This window comes from Schistocerca cancellata, chromosome 1 (assembly GCF_023864275.1).
Source record: "Schistocerca cancellata isolate TAMUIC-IGC-003103 chromosome 1, iqSchCanc2.1, whole genome shotgun sequence".
In the NCBI taxonomy this organism is placed as follows: Eukaryota; Metazoa; Arthropoda; class Insecta; order Orthoptera; family Acrididae; genus Schistocerca; species Schistocerca cancellata.
This window is the reverse complement of record NC_064626.1, coordinates 238,399,867-238,416,967: the sequence shown is the minus strand read 5'-3', so window position 1 is coordinate 238,416,967 and position 17,101 is coordinate 238,399,867. Positions and strand designations below refer to the sequence as shown.

At 38.6% G+C, this 17,101-nt stretch overlaps 1 pseudogene; it reads right to left on the bottom strand.

The window, feature by feature from the left end:
* Positions 1 to 439: 439 nt before the first annotated feature.
* On the bottom strand, positions 440 to 557 carry LOC126099527 (5S ribosomal RNA; annotated as a pseudogene).
* Positions 558 to 17,101: the final 16,544 nt, after the last annotated feature.

Sequence of the window (17,101 nt, the reverse complement as noted above, 5' to 3'; positions counted from 1 at the left end):
GTCAGATGGCAGCATAATACGTTGCTAATTATATTTCCTGGTGTGAAGTAATTATGTAAGACTTGATGCATAATTTCACGCTGATCAATATCGATTATTACGTCGGTGCGAAAAGTTAGCACGTCCACCAAGAAAGTTTGGAGAGAGAAAGTCAGAATATGAAGTAAGCAGTTAGAGGTGTAAGGCATAGTGAGCCTTTTCATTTGCAGAGTCAGAACTTTGATCATATAATAGTCTGCACTCCGTCTTCAGGCCACGAGTGGCCTATCGGGACCATCCGACCGCCGTGTCATCCTCAGTGGAGGATGTGGGATAGGATGGGCGTAGGGTCAGCACACCGCTCTCTTGGTCGTTATGATGGTGTTCTTTACCGAAGCCGCTACTATTCGGTCGAGCAGCTCCTCAGTTGGCATCACGAGGCTGAATGCACCCCGAAAAATGGCAACAACACATGGCGGCCTGGATGGTCACCCATCCAAGTGCCGACCGTGGCCGACAGCGCTTAACTTCGGTGATCTCACGGGAACCGGTGTATGCACTGCGGCAAGGCCGTTGCCTATACGTCTGGCTATAGTAAATTTGGCATTCAGTCGTGTTTACTTAGTAAGAGACTGAGAAGTGTTTTTGTGCTAGTATGAAGTCAGTTTATGATAACTACCGTTTTAGTGTTGTGGCTGGAAGTACATTGATACGTGCTCTCATATACAATGTGATGCAAGGCTGATATTACAGCGGATGTGTTATATTTCCTTCTCTAAATACCAATTACCAGCTTCCGATAAATTATTTACATCACATACAAGTAGCCGAGTATAAATGCATGTTACGGCACTTCAACAGGATAATGTGCACACAAGCACTTTTGATGCCCCACACTAGTTTGCATTGCACAAGTGGCTTCATATCTAAACAGCTGCTGCATTCTACACCCACTTTAACAAGCTTACTATACTCAAACCCTGATCTCCCATTGCGGTTTTTACCTACCACGCTTTATCACCAAATTAATTATTCCTTATGCCTCAAGTAGTCTTCTGTCACCCTATCATTTTATACAAGTTGCGCCTAAAGACTTTCTATCCCCGTGTCTATTCAGTATCTCCTCATGTTGTCTGACACGCGCATGTTTATTTCAGCCTTCTCCTATAACACAAATTTTAAAACTCTGTAGTATTTCTAGTCGAAGCTTCACTTACATTGAAATTTTATGTTAACACAGGAAATCGTAACACTTTTCAAGTTTAATAGTTTAAATTTAATAGCTACCCTCTCTGGTCGTGGAAGAGAGACATATGAAGAAAAATTGTAAACAATAAGTCATCGAAGAAAACTAAACCTTAACGGAAAGCCTTGGGAGTATGTGGTTCCATACAACAATGTTTGGCTCCGACATCAGTTTTGATATTAACTGCACAAGCTGATTTACTAATAAACCAATGGTACCCATCTGATAAATCGTGAAATGCATTTTTCTGCAACTAAAAACGGACTGTGAAGTCTGGTATTCTCTTTAATAGAGAATCTTCACTGCTTACCTATATTGATTCTGATTATGGACATATCTTAGCTAGACGTTCCATCATCAGAGTCCTCATCATGCAAGGTACACATATTGTCTAGTAAGCCAGCGTTTTGTAGCAGTTTCGACTGATGAACCAGAGCCACCATCTCATCGATCGATGATATGTGTTGTACGCGACGTGGTGGTGCAGAATTTGAAATTTCAGTTGTGAATAAACCAACAGAACTATGTACTGACCATCGGGCTGACACACATGTGTTGCAGAATACTGCCGCAGGAAAAATAACAAGACGAAAGTGGCAGGCTAGAAAGTTTACTCAACCAAATATTTATCAGATGAAACATAACAAGCATTAAATCAACTCGATTGTTCAACGACATAACTCGCAAAGAAGTTGAAGATGTATGAAGAAAGTAAAACATAGAATATGAAGAGCTATGCAGTGAGCATAGTCTACTGCACATGTTTTCAACACCAAATCGAACTAGTCACGTGATTTTGGGATGACGCTGCTTGTCTAGAGTTTGCGGTAATAGTAAAAACTGAATATTACACCTAGTCGCCTTGCCTTACATACATTTCTGCACGTTTGAGTTTTAGTAACAGCTGTGGTGCAGTATTATGTTTGCTATGGATGTAAAGAGAAATACGTGAAGGGAGGACCAGTTACTTTTCATAGGTATACAAATATGTACTCATCAAAAAACAAAGTTTTGCGTCACCTCGGTTCAGATACTTCCGGAACCTGTACAGAAAATTGGAATACAGATCAAAATAAACGTCATTTCCGCCCATTTTATTGCTCATGAAAACCACACATTGCATTTGTACCAGCATACAGGAGACCTTCAGAGGCGGTGGTCCAGACTGCAGTACAAACCGGTACCTCTTACGTTGATGCATGCCTGTGTTCGTCGTGGTATACTATCCACAAGTTCATCAAGACACTGTTGGCCCAGATTGTCCCACTCCTCAAAGGCCATTCGGCGTATATCCCTCATAGTCATTGGTGGGTCACGTCGTCCATAAACAGCACTTTTCAATCTACTCCAGGCCTGTACGATAGGGTTCATGTCTGCAGAACATGCTGGCCACTCTAGTTGAGCGATGTCGTTATCCTGAAGGACGTCATTCACAAAACGTGCACGATTGGGGCGCGAACTGTCCTCCATGAAGACAAATGCCTCGCCAATATGCTGCCCATAAGGTTGCACTATCAGTCGGAGGATGGCATTCACGTATCGTACAGCCGTTACGGCGCCTTCCATGAACACCAGCGGAGTGCGTCGGCCCCACATAATGCCACCCCAAAACAGCAGGGAACCTCCACCTTGCTGCATTCGCTGGACAGTGTGTTTAAGGCGTTCAGCCTGACCAGGTTGCCTCCAAACACGTCTCCAACAATTGTCTGGTTGAAGGCATATGCGACACTCGTCGGTGAAGATAACGTGATGCCAATCTTAAGCGTTCCATTCAGCATGTTGGTGGACCCATCTGTACCACGCTGCATGGTGTCGTGGTTGCAAAGATGGATGTCGCCATGGACACTGGGAGTGAAGTTGCGCATAATGCAGCCTACTGCGCACAGTTTGAGTCGTAACATGATGTCCTTTGGCTGCACGAAAAGCATTATTCAACATGGTGGCGTTGCTGTCACGCTTCCTCAATAATCCGTAGGTAGCGGTCATCCACTGTAGTAGTAGCCCTTGGGCGGCCTGAGCGAGGCATGTCATCGACGGTTCCTGTCTCTCTGCATCTCCTCCAAGTCCGAACAACATAGCTTTGGTTCATTCCGAGAGGCCTGTACACGCCCCTTGTTGAGAGCCCTTCCTGGCAAAAAGTAACAATGCGGACGCGATCGAACCGCGGTATTGACCGTCTAGGCATGATTGAACTACAGACAATACGAACCGTGTACCTCCTTCCTGTCGGAATGAGTGGAATTGATCGACTGTCGGACCCACTCTAATAGGCGCTCCTCATAGATCGCTCTTTACGTCTTTAGGTGGGTTTAGTGACATCTCTGAACAGTCAAAGGGACTTTGTGAAGCAATATCCATAGTCATTATCTATCTTCAGGAGTTATGGGAACTGGTGTGATGCAAAACTTTTTTAATGTGAGGAGTACAGGCATGCATCAATGCAAGAGGACTTGGTGCGGGCTATTAGATAAGCTGTTTGTACGACGATCTGGATCACCACCAGTGGTGGATTTTCTTATATGGATATGCCCACTATCCACTGGCAAGGGGGGAGGGGTGGCAGCATTTTTAACATTTTACGTTTTAAAATAACTGCGCTTACAAACGACAAATTTTTTAATATTGTTAAACAACTTATTAGTTTCAATAAGCCTTAAGAACGAAATTCGACAATACAAGCTTGGAAATATACGTTGTTTACTTGGTGACAAAATTGAAATTTAACATTGGATTTCTGTCTGGTGTCATCTCCATGATCATTCCGAGAACGTTGTCGGCTTCTACTTAACCCTACCAAATTTTGCCTGTGAAAATACCAGGACACCCTGAAAAGCTGTGATAAACTACTCAGCAGTTTCTTAAACACTGTGTGGGCCTCAGTATGTAAAACCCGACTCTACTTAAATTTCTGGTAGAAATTACAGAGAAGTATCAAGGCAACCCTCCATTAGTATAATTAATGTGAAAGGTTTGTGGTCTTCAATATCTAATATCTGAGCTTAGATTTAATGACACCTTTTTAACAAAACATGTTGATACTGGGAATGTTTTACATTTTTAAACACATGTTTTTACGAAAAGAACGTAAGTAGAATATATAATAATGTGTGAAATACACTACACAACAGTTTAAAAATTTTATTTATTTATTTACTTAGTTACTTTTTTTGGAAAAAAAGAAGAAGAAACCAACTTCCGTTTGTCTCATTTATTGTGCTGCAGCCAGCACGATTCTATGCAATCGAATAGTACGTGGCGTTGCAACTTTTGTATTTAACTTCTTAACTGAGATTTTTATTTTATGTTGGAACAAAAGGTGCATTTACGTGTAGACATAACAGCAGTGTTCACACAAATGACAACACATCACATCAATTGTCAACAACTACTTAAACTTTGTAGTCTGTATTCTCTGCCTCAGAAACCGATAAAATGTTATAAGAATAAGTGGGATAAGAGTCGATCAAGCACACCTCACTGCACTCACTGCAAGAATCTGCAAAAATTATATGCTTTTTTAAATTAGAAAGACCGTGTCAAAAACATTCAGAATATATTTGCGTCCCAGCCAATATTCCGGCGACGAGGGAAACAGAAGCCAAAAAAGGGACTGTCCCATTTTCTTTTCGGGACAAATTCTAGCCGGCAGGTGTGCTTCTACTGTTCACTGACAGCAGAGAAACAGGCGACAATGAAATTAAATTATCCTGCATTGTTGTTCTCTCATAGCACAGCCACGTCGAGTAATCCGAGTTGGTCAGTTCATCGCTCCGTGTTTAAAGGAAAAATCTTTGCGCTTATGCGCCGTGTTTAAAGTGAAAAGCTTTGTGCTCATGTGCGGTGTAGCACCATGGAAACTGAATACCGTCTTTCTTTCTTTCCTTTTACTAATTTTTTTCTTTGTTTTGACTGTTGGTTGACAATTTTGTATGTGCGTGAACATGAATAACAGTGAAAAAAGCAAACGTGCAAAATTACGTGGGGCGGCATTTCGGAAATTATCGAAGGAAAGGCGAGAAAGAGAAGCCAATGTTCTAAAAACACTTCGTAGAGTAGATAAATTTCTCGCAAAAAATGTCGCTGGTTCGACTTCGAATTCAGTAGCACGGATGATATTTCTGGCACTGCAGATGTTGTAAAAGAAGTAAATACAGAAGCATATTGTTCCTGATTTCGAATTTCACGAAAAACTAAGTGTCGAGTCAGACATTACAAAAAGAAATAAGCTCGTTAGTGATAGCACTGCAGAATGGTGTGTGAATGAATCAACAATCGACATTCTCTTACAACGTGGCATTAATCAAAATTGTAACGGTGATTTAGCTAATTCAAGAAGATCAATAAGCGATAAAACCAGATATTTGAACAAAAATGTATTTTATCGTAAACTTTTAAATGGTGAACCAACTTTGCCTAATTTTCTAGTATACTCCTGTAGCACCGGTGCTGTTTTTTGTGCACCATGTAAATTGTAACGATTGCTACAAATGGTATTGCAGATTGGAAAATATTTCTAATATTTTATCTCATCATGAGAATTCACTTGAACACAAAAATTCTGAATTATCACTCTTAACAAGAAAGAAGTCACTTGGAACACGAGCTAACCATTTCGAGCCATATATTAAGACAGAAAAAATGTACTGGTGCAGTGTGTTGAAAATGGTGTTTGCAGTAGTGAAGAAGCTAACAAGTCGCGGACTTCGAGGACGTGGACACGTTGAAAGATTCCATTCATTACGTAATGGTCAATTTATGACGTATCTTGAACTTATAGCTGAGTTTGCTCCTTTTCTCGCAGAGTTCATTGGACCATATGGAAATCCAGGGCAGGGACATAAAAGTTATCTTTCTTGAAATATCTATCATGAAAAAATAGAGCTTCTTTCTGAACAAATAAAGAGAATTATTATAAGTGAAATAAAACAGGCCAAATTTTTCCTGTATAGTAGTAGATTCTACTGCTGACATTTCAGATATTGATCAGTTATCTTTCATATTAAGATATGTGAGCGAGAATGCTGAACCTGTTGAACGTTCCCTCCTGTTTTTACGAAACCCGGGAAACAAGTCCGAAAACTTAGCTGAAGCCGTAATAAAGGTCCTGTCTACAAATTTCATTGATATTACTGAATGTAGAGGCCCGTCATACGACAACGCAAGCAATATGTCAGAAACCTACGCTGGTTTGCTGGCTCACATTAAAGAACGAATTCCGAAAGCGCTTTATGTGCCTAGTGCAGCATATTCTTTGAATTTAGTCGGCACTAGGGCTGCAAGCTGTTGTCGAGAAGCATGTTCATTTTTCAGTGTAGTGCACAACTTTTATAATTTTTCGCTGCTTCTACACAGCGCTGGGATAAAACTTCTTTCTTTCTTGAAACCAGGATGCGAAACGGTAAACACGTTGGTCAACAAGAGAGGAAACGTGTGTAAGTCTATACAAAAACTGGTAGGGCATTATCAATGCCCTCACACATACCGCCAATAATACGTTTGAAAAACCACTTCTGTGAAATGATTTATTAAATCAACTCAGCAGACTAGAAACAGTGAAATGAGGTTTCAGCTTTATTAAATCAACTCAGCAGACTAGAAACAGTATTTATGACGACAGCTTGGAAGGACATACTCCAGTGGCTTAATAGTGTAAATCTGAAATAGCAAAGTCTAAATATTGATACTAAAATAGTGCGTGAATTATATGAATCACTAGTAGGATTTATTGCATCCATTCGTGGCATGTTCGATTATTATGGAAATAGATCCATGGAGATTGTTACTGATATAGACTATGAATGCACCTATAAAAGGTCACGAAAACGCAAACTTCATGATGACGAAGAAGCGGACTCTGAAGAAGTTTTTCTGACTGGAAGGGAAAAATTTAGAGTCGAAACACTTCTCCTAGTACTCAACAACTTGTACGGCGAATTAGTGAAGAGGAAAGAAATCTATAAAACACTGTTGGACTCCTTCACAGTTTTCAGTAACCTTAAGAACAGTTCACCTGACGATACAGATAAATGTGCAGCGTCATATGACACAGATTTAGAACCTTACTTCCCTAATGGATGTGTACATTTCACGGAACTTTTGAAATTTTCTGAGATTAGTGATATGCTAGTCGAAATGAGTAAATTTATACGATAAGAGAGGTTACAGTCCGTGTTTCCGAATGTTGGCATTGCTCTTAGAATATTTCTGTGTATGGCACTTACAAATTGTTCAGCAGAACGCTCGTTTTCTGTACTTGAAAGACTGAAATCGTACCTACGTTCTACGTTGTCTGAGGAGAGATTGAACTCCTTATCCATTCTTCACATCGAAACCGACCTCCTAACTAATAATCGTCTGAACTATGAAGATATTATAACTAGTTTTCTGCCGTCAAAGCCAGACGAAAACTTTGCTGACTGTGGAGTTTATTTATTTATTCATATTAGTTTTAAAAATTTAAGATCATAATGTGATTTTTATTATAACTTAGATCACAGTAACTGGATTTACAAACTACGTATTACCTGTCTATTTTACAACTGCCAATGGCAGAGCGCGGAACTAATCCTCGTTTATGTGCAGACGTGACCGAAGGCTTCCGACAGTACTAGACAATACCCGAATGACCCAGGCTTCTCGGCGCTGTGCAGTCAAGTCATACTGGTACTGTAGTATATTACAACTGATGCATATTCTTGGCCTCTGCTGAAACGTATAGTTATCGCGGAAATATACGTTATCGCAAAATACGCTCAGATGAAAAACTGTTAATAAATAACGTAGTTGAGTTCTGTCGCTAAATACGTAAAAGCTTTGCTAATGCCATCAGGAAGAGCTATGGTGAGAGCACTAGCTGCAGTACAAAACTGTTCAGCCCTTACATGTATCAAAGGTATTGTGTACACTTATTACGCAGCATCTAGCTACACAGACCCTAATGCTTTACACGTTAACTATTAGATTATAAAACAAATTTGATTATTCCACACTTGTCTGTAAAATTATGTAATAGCAAATCCAGTTCTGTGTTTCTTCGTCTGTATTTAGTTATTAGTTCGTGCACCGAAATCTCTATTTCATTTTCATTTCTTACGCTTTCGTATTGATTAAAGTATTAATACGGAACGTGTTTTTTTATCTGCTATACATTCAAGTTATTAGATCGTAAAACGATTCGCTTCAATTTTTAGACCGTAACATAACTTTTTTATTTGGATTTTTAACGATTTAGTGTAAAGGAACCTATTAAAAATAAATGTATAATTTTATTTTCCTTGTGATCGTTTCTGTTGTCTTTCGGCAGAAGAATGTGTTAACACAATGCAATTTTAAGTTTGTTTTATCCGCTGCCGTACATCAAGTACAGTTCAGGAATCATATTACATTTTGGTTGAGAGCGACTAGACTGCTGACGAGTCCTTCGGAACAACGAATAGCAGAGTACGCTCAAAGGGCTCCCACTCAAAACGGCAATTGTGAAGTGATCGGGTAATAGTTATTATTTAAATTTTTTTTGTAGGGGGGGGGCGCATATAATATGGTGTGCCTAGGGGCGCAAAATATTTAAATCCGACACTGACCATCACCTCTGAAGGTCTCGCTGTGTGGTGGTACAACATGCAATGTGTGCTTTTCATGAGCAATAAAAAGGGCGGAAATGATGTTTATGTTGATCTCTATTCCAGTTTTCTCTACAGGTTCCGTAACTCTCCGAACCGAGGTGATGCAAAACTTTTTTTGATGTGTGTAATTAAGGAGAAGTGTCTTTCTTTTTAAACGTAAAATATAATAGGACTGCCAAAGTTGTTATCTATGAGACAAATGAAAAAGAGACAGAGAGGTTATAAGCACTTGTGTTAGCGAGAAATTTCGAAATACAGAAAAAGGAAATGGAGTGGAATTTCAGTAGTGCAACGCACCAGCATATGCGTGCTAATAAGAATTGTGCTCTGATAAAAATAAGGGAGTGTAACAGGCACGAATATTTTCAAGGAAGAAGAAAGGTTTACTACTTCTTAGAATCAATAGTCGTTCGACTGTTTCGACGGAGGAAAATTTTGACACGTGAAAAACAGTGAGAAAGGTGAGATTTGTTTAAAATAGAGTGGCTTAATTTCAACTAGGCAAATGCTGAATTTCTGGTGGTAAATGTAGCGATAAACATCTTAGCATTCGCAGATTATACGGAGCGTCTGAGAACTTCCCAGAATTCAGCTGTAGGATGTGAATTACATCTAACTTACTAATTAGATTGGTACAATACTCATACTTTTATCTAAACATTTCAGTGTGTATATGTGTTGCCTGAATCTGGCTGGAATGAGCAGCAAATCTAACTGTTCCACTGTAGATAATTAAAAATGTTAGCCCTCGCAGTGATGAACACAAAGATTCACGCAGATCACCTGGACCAAAGATCATCATTCATCTGTCATCGTTCATAAAAGTGATAAGAAAACCGTTGCTTGTTTACTGCACAATCTCTAAACTAAACCATATGTGACAGATAACTTTCAGTACACAATTATTCTCTACTGAACGCTTCTCAAGAGCTTTATGGACATGCCTAAAATGAAGACAGAATTGTTAAAATTCAGTGAAAAGCGATTTCAGTCCCGTGGAACGTGCCATTACGTTATCTGTTGAACACTAGTGATTCTCGCAGCTTTAGTTATTGCAAGAATATAATTGCAGAGATCTGCTAAGAGTTAGGTGTCTAGGGATCATCTCAAGTTTCACTTCACAGCAGATGGCCAACGTACATTTCAAAAGTAAACAGCAATTGAACTCTTGTAATTGTCTTTATGCGTTAGTGGGAACAGATCTCTGAGTCGCAGTTGTATAACAAAACATTAATTAGGTGTAACTCAGTATTTGTTGCTCTGTATCCATGATCAGTTTATGTCTCTTTACGTACAAATAACGCACTGAGTCCCCCTATACCGTGATGCCAATTTAATCGTGCTGTTTCGGAAAAAACCTGTATCTGACATAGTAGTGAGGGAACACTAATTGACACCGAAAACTGAGTTAATTTTTTGTGGCACTGATGTTTGCTGTGAGTGTATAATTTTATTTATCAGTATCTTTGGTATCTGATAAAGGAATGGAGAACAACTAGCATTTGTAAAAGTACCTTTCCCTCCCGCAAACTGTTGTACATAAAAGTTTATGTACAGTGCAAATGATTGGTCTGTAGCACTGTCTCGAACGATACGTCCTAATCGCTATAAAAAGATTCTTACATCCATTAAATGGATCATTTCAAGACACCATTTGCAATGTTTCCAGCAACAGTTATGTAATAATGTCTGATTAGGAGACGAACCATAATGACGAGATAGAAGTGGTCTTCTTCATATTTGTTTCTCCACATATTGAAACAATGTCGGTCCCCTGCTTCGTTACATCTTCCTCGCATTTTCGTATAATATTCGTAAGGCCTGCTCCGTCTTCATTGAAACCGTCTGTGTCTTAGGTGACCTACTTCCGCCTCTCTTTCCTATTGTTTTGTTACTGGTTACTTGTTAACCAGCCTGTCTTCCCACATGGTGATGATTTGCCGTTCCCGTTGCATTCGCACGTATTTGTTCGATTTTTTCATTAAAATAGTATGTAATAAATTACTCTCGAATAATATTGCTTTGTAAATTATCTCTCGCATATTGCTCTATTGTCTCCAAAAGTTTCATTTAGTCTGATCGAATTCTTGTTTATTATTCTTAGTCAATGTCCAGTATTCATTCTTGTATACTGTTATGGAGTTATTCATTACTTTGTAGTGTGCCACCCTTGTATCCTGTTTCTGTCTTGCTACCTCGTTTTCGGTGTACTATACCACGTATCACTTAAAACCTACTGCATTTACGAGTGACGTCATTTTATACGCGTAACCATTTGTTGTTCATCTGTTACTGTTTTGAAAAATAGTGCAAACTTGTTAGTATCGGATTTTTATTTGATTTTTATACTGAAATTATACTGAAATTTTTTGATGACACTGCTTATGTATTCAGTTAGGAAACATATTTCAGACTAAAATAAAAATTCTGCCTTCCGAAAAAGTTGTTGGTCGTGGTAAAACGCTATACTGTGTGTGTGTGTGTGTGTGTGTGTGTGTGTGTGTCTGTGTGAATCTTGGTATTAATCCGTTGCCCGTTACAGTCCATAACGTTTGTACAGTACTTTTAAATGAATAAGTCTTCGCTGTGCGTCTCTGTATTTCATGGATCCCATCTTAGAACTTAAGGGGCATGAGTATATAGCTGTCGCATATTATCATTGTAATTTGGTGGTCACTCTATTGAGCACTCTAAAGTGAAAGCATTAACTTCATTACTAACAATACTGTTGACGCTTGCATATTAATTCCGTTATTACTATTAACTTAATTGAAAACGTAAGTCGGAGTGAATATAATATTTAATACATTGCCAAATCTACGCATCATTCGGTTGTGATTTTAATCACGAGCAGTGAGAAGCAATGAATTTTCTTGCGATACAGGCGCTTCAGAATCAGTTCTCTCTGTTGATTTTAATTCGTTGTTTAGGCGTAAGTGGTTCGCTCACATGTGTTAGGTATTAGCAATGTTCGAGGGAAAGAAACATGGTGCTCTTTCTTTTCTTTCCTTTTTCTTTCTTTTTAAAATAGCTACTTCACGTCTCACCTTGTTTTATGATCACAACTATCAGCGCTCTTAGCAATTTTCTGAATTTTCGTGGCGCTGCATCGATTGCTCGGCTCTGCTCTAGTACTTAAGAGTTGTCATTTTGGATCAACATCTCCTGTTTCGATTGATATAATGGAAGCTCCAGAATTTCCGATACGGCACTGTTTACGTTAAAATTTTCTTCCACAGTACAACATAGTCGGTCAAACTACATCACAATTTGTGTAATAAACATGTGATGAAAGTCACTACTAATGTGCATGCTGATCAGAAGGTAAATTGTTTCAGAGTGACAGACACTGTCTCTGTATTGAAACCTCTTGATTCAGAAACTCGACCAAGGAAGGGAATTACTCTGTTAGTAGCTTCTATAGGAGTTTACAAAACGTATAAACTGCAATAAATCATCAGAATTCGTTTATAGAATCATTGATAACGAGAAGGTATAACAGGCGGGGAAAGCGGCGATTCAATGTGTGTTATATCTGAATTCTACTCTTCCACATAACAACCTTTTTAGTTGTCTAGCGTCGAAAATTGCATAAAGATGACAAAATGAGGGGAATATATCCTTTGTTATGCCCGACTGTATTTTTAATCCCCGCTACTCCAGCCATCGTCAGTAATTTTGCTACCCAAATAACAAAAATCATCCAAGAAAATACGCTTATCATTGCCTGATTTAATTCCACTACATTCCATGACGGTTGTTTTGCTTACTTTGATGTACATCTTATAACTTCTTTTCAGAACATTATCCACCCGTTCAAATGGTATTTTGGCGTCTTTGGCGGAACTGCAGTATCATGGACATATCTAAGTATAGGAGTTTAACTCCTATTCCAAATTTCTCCTTTGTTTCCCTTACTGCTTTCTTAATTTAAAGACTGAATAACATCGAGGATGGGCCACAATTCTGTCTCACTTCTTTCCCAGCTACTGCATTCCTTTCATGACCTTCAATTCTCCTAACTGTAGTCTGGTGTCTGTAAAGGTCTTAGATCACCGACTTTAAAATTGATTGTTAATCGACCGTGAATTTCAAAATATGAAAGGGCAACCATGTCATATGAACAAAGTGTGGATTTATTTGCAGTTCTTTATGTGAACAGCAGACCGTCAAACGACGTGAATATTTCCTCATATTACGTTTTACTTCGTTTTCTTCGCCGGATGACCGCAGCTCATGGCACGACTATAATTGTGTGATTTGTTAAACGTTTTTGTATTGTCATTGCAGTCTGAAGAGTGGTTCATTTAATAATTGAAGTAAGTCAAAAAATCCGTGAACTGGTAGCGATCATTGGAAAATCTTCTCGTATTGTAGATAACCTTTCGTTCGCAGTATTTTATCCGTACTGACTTCAGAACATCAAAGAGTGTATTTCATTCAACACTGTTAAAAGCTTTCTCTATATCTACAAATGCAATAAATGTAGCCTTCCTTCAGTCTGTCTTCTAAGACGCAGAATCAGTATTACCTCGTATTTCACTACATTTCTGCGGAATCTATGGGGATTCGAGGTCTGTTCGATCTTTTGCACGGACTTCCCGTCCCCACAGTCGAGCAGCGAGCAGTTAACTAGAGTCTTATTGTTAAAAGTATTTCAATTATTGCAACTGCGTTCTATTATGACCTAATATTTTGATTACGAATTTCTGTTCAGGATGTACAAGTACCACCGGAACTGGAGTTTCGTTCCCTTGTGAGGAGTAGTTCGTAATATATTAGCATTTTATCGATGTTTGACTGAAACTGAGTTCAGCTGTAGATTAAAGCTACGAGCACCAAAGTTTGCGTGAGTGTTGAGTTACATATTTTTGTCATTGGGCTACTGTCATGTTGTGCTAGGAGTAGTAGTTTATGAGAAATTTGTGTTTGTTTCCGCTGTTAGTCATATGACAATAGACAATTTAATATCAATTTTAGTCGAGAGTCAAAATTACTAACGGGATGATGTAAGTCAGTTAAAATGATGAACATTTGCGGGGAGTAGGAATTTTCCAAGACAAATGTCCTAAACCTAATAGTTCGTCAGGTAGAAAAATTCCTAACTCACTGTTTTATACTCCGGAAGATACTCTGAGCGTTGAGGAGAAAGCTAAGGATCTCCTTTTGAGGAAAAGTTCAAAGAGTCGATATGGGCTAGCGGGGAGTTATTAAAGGTTTCACTAAGAGAACGCTTGCCGCATTACAGGACCTGTGTATGCAGGGAAAATTAACAAGCTTTCTATACATGGTTCGCTCCCTTTGCGTAGTATAAGGTCCAGGGCCGGAGAGTTAATAGGCATTACAGCTACGCCGAATTCATGTCGCTCGAATTTCTGATTCACACCAAGTGTCAAAATTGTCGACTTAGAATATTTTTGCAGCACTAATGTATTCCGGACGGTTACGATCGTTGTTAGTGTTTTAGGGCGAGCAAACATTTCATGAACTCTTATTAATTTTCATTCTTTTAGCTTGATGGTATGTTTGAATTTTGATAACTCTCTATTAGGTTGTTCTGAGTAAGAACTGGTCTTTTGGTGCAACAATACATCACTTATCCATGACAAATTGTTTGTAATCACTAACCTACGTCATTATCCACAGCCTGATCAACAAAATTAGTACAAGTGTGAATGATCCTTTTTGTGGCCTTGTCGAAAGTTAGTCAAAATACATGGCACACTTACAGGGGAACAGAGAATTAAGCTACAAAATGCAGAGACATTAATAAGCAATTTCATTAAATACAAAACTATTTAAACGCACCCCCACAACCCTAACCGATCTTCCCGAGATTGGCTTCTGCGGTTTTTGCCATTCTTCTGTAAACAATTTGTGTCAGAATTTTGGAAGCATGACTTATGAAACTGATGCTCGGTAATATTCACTCCTGTCAATACCTGTTTTCTTGAAGTAGGAAGGTTGAGCGTCTTTCACCTCTGTCATACATCTACCACACCATGTTTCTCCCACAATTTCAATAAATCTGAAGGAATATCGTACAGAATTCCGTTTATTAAACCAAGAATCAATGTCTTTTGTGCAAATTGGTTATGAATAAAATTTTGTCATTACACTAAGTGTGCTATCAAGGAAGACATGTGTCGATACTGAGATAATTTGTAATAACAGAATGCATACCTTTGATCACCACGGTTACTTGTGACAAACGAGACGTTTCAATTCCGTTCACCCTGTATTCATTCTTGTTACTTCGTATGAAATTTTGTACATTCTGTAATGAATATAGTGTCAAAAGTTAAATGTGAGTTTGCTTGGTTACTTTGTGTTGCTGAATAGATGTAATGATGTTATTGTCGGCAACAGCAGCGTGACTCCAGCTAAGTATTGTGAAAATTTCTCTATTAAGAGCGTGACTAGCTGTATGCTACAATTAAACTGAGCCCAGTTAACAGAATAGACGGCTAATCCACTGACAGCTAACTTGCGTGATCTGTCCGCCTAATGTGTAAGAAGCAAGATAATGACATATTGCTTCCAACCAAACATATTAAATACGAGTTGCATTTGCGAAGTAACCATTTCAATTAAAAACTGGCATTTCACGCGTAACCATCAGGAACTTTAGCAGTACATCCGAAGAGGATATTAATCAGAAATTTATAACGAACGCAATTAGTAATTTTCATGTTCTTGTCAAGTTTTTACTGTTGCACAGGGATTGTATTGCAAAACGTTGATCGACGTCATTGTGAAAACTTATAAAATTTTGAAAAGTTCTTGAAGGTACATATCTTTCAGTTGTAATGCTTACTTCTACCCACAATTAGCAAAGTTTGCATGTTTTTTGCCATCACAGAATGCTCTGCCTCATAGTACTTACCTTTACTGTTTACACGAGACAAGTTAAAAGTGAGTGTCGATTAGGGATGAACTCCAGATTCCTGCCTATGTGCGATGCTCTCCATTGTTTATACCTGTGGCCGATTTTCCTGTTGTATGTGTTACGTGACTCATTTCATATGCCAAGGCTTATACATACGAATACAAAGTGCTATGTTATAGGATTTGCACTTGTTGCTGAATTTTGAAAATATTTGTGTAGATCTAGAAAGAGAAGCGTGAAGCTGAGAGTGTTAGGCATAAGTGGTAGCTGATTTTATGAGTGTTTTATGTACAATACTTTTCCGAGACACAATCTCTTGGGCAATTTTCCGTCAGCGTAAACGTTATTTTTCTAATACTTTGTGTGATTTCACCTGCATGTTATTTACGTTATCAAAATTCTTAGTAATTTGGTCAAAAAAGTTCAGTGTAAATGAATGTAGTCTTCTTTCATTAAACGTCTTCCATATTCCTTCGTTCTTCCTCAGATTTCATAGGCTTAGCGAGAACGTTTCATCAGTGTTAATACATGTTCCGAAGAGCGTGGCCTTCATACCATTTACACGTGACACGTGACAGGGAAAAATTGAGCGTCGGTTTACGATCCAAACCAGGTTCCTGCCTATGCGATGTTCTCTCCATTTCTTTCATTCCTGTGGTGTATTTGTTTGTTGTATGTGCTCAATGATTCCCTTCACATACCAGGGCTTAGGCTCTTGCACATGCGAACAGAAAATGTATGTTACAACATCCTGAAAATGTTGGCTTGGAGCTAGGAAGAGAACCGTGAAGGTGAGAGTCTTATGCATGGCTGGCAGCTGACTCTATGGGTGTTTCATATATACAGCTTTTCTGTGACACATATCTTAAGAAAGCTTCCGTCAGCGTAAATATTATGTTTCTGATACTTTCTGTGTGATTTGGCATGCATGTTGTTTCGTTATCAAAGTTCTTAGTAATTTGGTCGAAAAAGCTCAGCGTAGATGAATGCAGTGTTCTTTCATTAAATGTATTCCACATTGCTTAGTGCTACTTCATATTTCATAGGATTAGCGAGAAAGGTTTGCCAGTGTCACTGTGTGTTTCGAGGAGTGTGGCCTTCATACAATGTATGTGTTTTGTTTCATAGTTTTTCGTGCATCATCTCACAACAGAATCACCAATTCTCGCTCATCGCAAAATTCTAATGTATTCCAGCACAAAAATAAAATATATAGTTCAGATTTGGTCAATGTAAATTCATTTTGAACTATAGTGTTTCCAGTAATTATGAGTTCTCAACTTCCTCGTGTAATATGCTTAAGAGACTGCACTGGGTGTGAGACAAGGAATGGAGATAGATGAGGTAAAACTAATAACAATACAA